This window comes from Chrysochloris asiatica, unplaced genomic scaffold (assembly GCF_000296735.1).
Source record: "Chrysochloris asiatica unplaced genomic scaffold, ChrAsi1.0 scaffold00060, whole genome shotgun sequence".
NCBI lineage: Eukaryota > Metazoa > Chordata > Mammalia > Afrosoricida > Chrysochloridae > Chrysochloris > Chrysochloris asiatica.
In genome coordinates, this window is record NW_006408578.1 from 7,156,193 (window position 1) to 7,160,972 (window position 4,780).

A 4,780-nucleotide genomic window follows, 5' to 3' on the forward strand; every position below is an offset into this window, starting at 1 on the left:
TGGATTGCATCTCAATGTAAAGAAAACAAAAATCCTCACCACTGGACCAATAAACAACATTCTTATCAATGGAGAAAAGATCGAAGTTGTCAAGGATTTAGTTCTTCTTGGATTAACTATCAACACTCATGGAAGCAGCAGTCAAGAAATCAAATGACATACTGCATTAGGCAAATCTACTGCACAAGACCTTTTTAAAGTGTTGAAAATCAAAGCTGTCAGCTTGAGGACAAAGGTGCGCCTGACCCAAGCCATGGTATTTTCAATAACCTTATATGCATGTGAAATTGGATAGTAAATAAGGAAGATCATAGAAGAATTGATGCTTTTGAGTTATGGTGTTGGAGGAGAATATTTAAAGTGCCATGGGCTGCCAAAAGAACCAACAGATCCATTTTGGAAGAAGTGCAGCCAGAGTGTTCCTTGGAGGCCAAGATGGCCAAACTTCGTCTCTCATACTTCGAACATATTGTCAGGAGGGACCAGTCACTGGAGAAGGATATCATGTTTGGTAAGGTGGAGGATCAGAGAAAAAGAGGAAGACCCATGAGATGAATTGGCCAACTGGCAGCATTGATGGACTCAAGCGTGGCAATAGTAGTGAGAGGTTGGCCCAGGATTGGGCAGTGTTTTGTCTGCTGTGCATAAGGTCGCTATGAGTCAGCACTGACTCAATGGCACCTAACAACAACAAGCATGGATAAAAACAATGTCCTCCTTCAAAGGTCAGCAGGAGAGTGCTGATGGCGAATCTCTCCCTCCTCTGACTCTCAGAAAATGGAGCCTTTAAGTTCATACTGACATATCCTGTTAGAAGCCACCCAGGCACATGCTTCTCCTTCACCTTGTGACTTAGAGTTGTCCTAGTGTCATAGCTACATGTTGTTTTTGTTGTTACGTGCCGTCGAGTTGTTTCAGACATATAGGGTTTCCAAGGAGTGGCTGGTGAGCTTAAACTGCCAACCTTGCGGTTCAAACCAACCTTGTGTTCCAATGCTTAACCTGCAGCGCCACACCAGGACTTCTGTCAAAGCTACCTAGTACTGCTTTAACAGAACTACCACAAGTGTTGTTGTTATTATTGTTAGGTGCCATTGAGTCGGTACCGACCCTATGCACAACAGAACGAAACACTGCCCGATCCTTGGCCAACCTCATAATTGTTGCCACGCTTGAGCCCATCGATGCTGCCACTGCCAATTGTTTGATTTCTTCACTGCTGCTTCCGTGAGTGTTGATAGTTGATCCAAGAAGAATGAAGTCCTTGACAACTTCAATCTTTTCTCCGTTGATAAGAATGTTGTTTATTGGTCCAGTGGTGAGGATTTTTGCTTTCTGTACATTGAGACTTTGATCTTCATCTGTAAGTATTTTAAGTCCTCTTCATTTTTAGCAAGGAAGGTTGTATCATTTGCATATCACAGGTTGTTAATAAGTCTTCCCCCAATCCTAATGCTACATTTTTCTTCATGTAACACAGCTTCTCGGATTGCATGCTTAGCACACAGATTGACTAAGTATGTTGAAAGAATACAGCCCTGTCGCACAAGTAGATCACTTTAACAAAGAAACTTTTACTCTCTCAAATTTTGTTGTTGTTGGTTCCAACTCATAACAACCCTGTATAGGGTTTCCAAGGAGCAGTTGGTGGGTTTGAACTGCTGACCTTGTGGTTCAAATTGACCTTTCAGTCAAGTGCTTTATCCTACAGTGCCACAACAGGACTCTATACTTTAGGAGAATTAAAAGTCAGAATTCGGAGCACTGGTTTAGGGAAAGACTTTGTCTCTGTGTGTTGGCTCTGGGGAAAGGTCCTTTTCTCCTTTTAGCATCTGTGGGTCCAGTGTTCCTTGGAGATCTCTATGCATCTTGGCATCAGTCTTCCTCTGGATCTAGGCGCTTCACAGTACAGGGACCCCAGGTCCTTCTGAATCCTGCTCATTCCTCCTTCCTTTTAATCTCTTGTAAAATCAAAAGTGTGGCAGCTAATTTTTTCAAAGACATAGTTGACTCTTGCTCAGGAATAGGGAACTTTTTTTTGAAAAAATTTATAACATCATTTTCAGACCATACAAAATGATCAACTCAAAAATTATCTTGCTATATTTGGTCAAACATTTAATTAGCTCACCCCTAATGTGATGGCTGGGAGTCCTGGTGTGGTGCTGTGGGCTAATGCATCAGATTGAAAAGCTGTTTGAACTGCAAGGCCATCAGTTCAAGCTCACCAGCTACCCCTTGGAAACCCTACACAGGGTCGCTATGGGTTGGAATCGACTTTATGGCACTTAACAACAACAACAATGTGATGATTGGAACTGCAGTTGCCTTGGCAGAGCCAGACCAAATGACTCCATGGGTCTTATGTATCCCAAGGGCCAGAAATGCTCCATCCCTGCTCTAGCTCTCAGCAATATCACAATGCAGGCTAGAATCCTCATCTGTTGGATGGAATCCTCATTAGTTAAACCTGCATATAGACAAGGATTGGTATTATAAGCCACCAAGTAAGCATTGTATTTAACAAAAAAGTTTCCTTCCTACTTCATTAGGCATGTTTCTTTCACTATCTACATGAAAGAATAACACTCTAAGAATTGTGTTTTGTAAGGGCTGGATGAACGAATCCTAGTGGTGCCATAGTTAAGGGCTTGGCTCTGAACTGAAACCTACTGGCCACTCCATGGGATAAACATGTGGCCATCTGGTTCTATAAAGATTACAGCCTTAGAAAGCCGATGGGGCAATTCTCCTCTGTCCTGTAAGGTTGTTAGGAGTCAAAATCAACTCAATGACATTGTGCTTTGCTTTGCTTTGCTTTGCTTTGCTTTGCTTTGCTTTGTTTTAAAGGTTTCGATAGAGTCATGGGTTGAATTGTGTCTCCAAAAAATATGTGTCACCTTGACTGAGCCACGATTCTAGTGGTTTGGCAGCTATGTAATGATGTGATCATTCTGCCTGTCCTGGGTCCATCCAACACGCTTACTCAGATAATAGGCATGGTTGAATGTAAGGGGAGTTTCTTTGGGGTGTGGCCTGTATCCCCTTTTATGTTACAAGAAAGAAAAGTAGAGAGAAGTGAGCAGAGACAGAGTTGGGAGCAAAGCATGTCCTTTAGACCCAGGGTCCCAGAGCTGAGAACCTCCTAGACCTTCCCTCACATATACATGATCGCTGAAATCATTCTATTGTAAATCATTTTTAGCCTTGAAAGTTCTGATTAAAAAAAAATTTCCCTTGCTGAGTCCCTCCCTCTACAAATCAACTCATTAATCTCTGTAAATCACAGCATCGCCTCTGCTTCACTTTTCTCTGGCGTCATCTGTGGACAGCAGACACATCCAACAAATGAGCAATTGTGGCAAAAGTCTACTCAGGTGAACCAGAGAAAGCCCTATATTGAAATGGGGTCACTGACTGCAGTCAAGTGAGGAAGGCCTTTTAGTTCAAAAATAAAAGATTTAGGATTCAGAGCAGGATTAGCAGAATCCTTTGACTTTTGCCTCAACAGTTAGTCTATAAGAGAAACTCTGCCAGGAAAGAATTTTAAGTTTTTTAAAAAATGCATCATCAGGGCAGATTGCCTCCTGGTCATTAAGCATGAAGACATGGAGAGAACAGAAGCTTATTTTAACATTAATGTAATTAATTGTCCACAGATCTACCTCTTATGGCTTATGGAGCTTTCTGTCTTCATTCTCTCTGTGCCCCACAGCTTGGCAAAGACTTTACACCCAGTGACTGCTCAGTAAAGGCCTGTTCTGTCAACATTAGGGGACACTGGTGGTACAGTGCCTTTGCTTTCTAGTGGGGTCCCAGTTTCGATCCTCAGCCATTGAACTTCACACACAACCACTGTCTGTCTGTCTGTGAAGGTTTATGTATTGCTATGATGCTGAACTGGTGTGGGATTGTAGGATAAGTACTGGACTGATAACCACAAGGTCAGTAGTTCAAACCCATCAGATGCCCCTTGGAAACGCTATACAGGGTTGCTCTGAGTCAGAACTGACTCGATGGCACTTACCAACAACAACAATGATGTTCAACAGGTTTCAGCAGAACTTCCAGACTTAAACAGATTATGAAGACAAGCCTGGTGATCTGCTTCCAAAAATTGTCCTTTGAAAACCCAGTGGATCACAATGGTCTGATCCACAAGCCTTTATGGGACTGGGCAGTATCTTGTTCCCTTGTACATTGGGTCACTATGAGACAGAGGTCAGTATGAGTCAGGAGTCGGCTCAGTGACAACTAACAACAACATGAGCATTTATTTTCTAGTGATTCACCACTAGGATTCACTTTTGGGTGAATTCACCTTTGGGTGGTTTATGGCATATCCTGTGAACAGGTAGGTATTTCCCAGGTGACTGTCATCAGCACAGCGCTGTACTCGAACACCTACTTCAATCTCCCTCTGGAGAGAAACGTAAGGGAGATGAGGGAGCTACAGTCAAAGAACCATGCAACTGGGCTTGTTTCCTATCATTAGTTAAAGAAGCAGCAGCAATAGGATCTAGAAAAGAGAAGATGTGGGGTACTGCCAGTTGCTAGTAGCTTGGTGGTAGGATGCTACTGACAGGCTTAAGACATACACAGAGGAGAAGCAAGAGGCAGAACACACAAAACAAAGAGATAAAAGGAGAGCAAAGAAAACGGCAATGTTAGCCTGCCACAGTTCATAGACCTTCTATTGTTTTCTGATGCCATCACACACTCCTTGGATAGCTGTCCTCCACATCTTTGCTCAGATTCATTTCTTCTTCCATCCATCTAC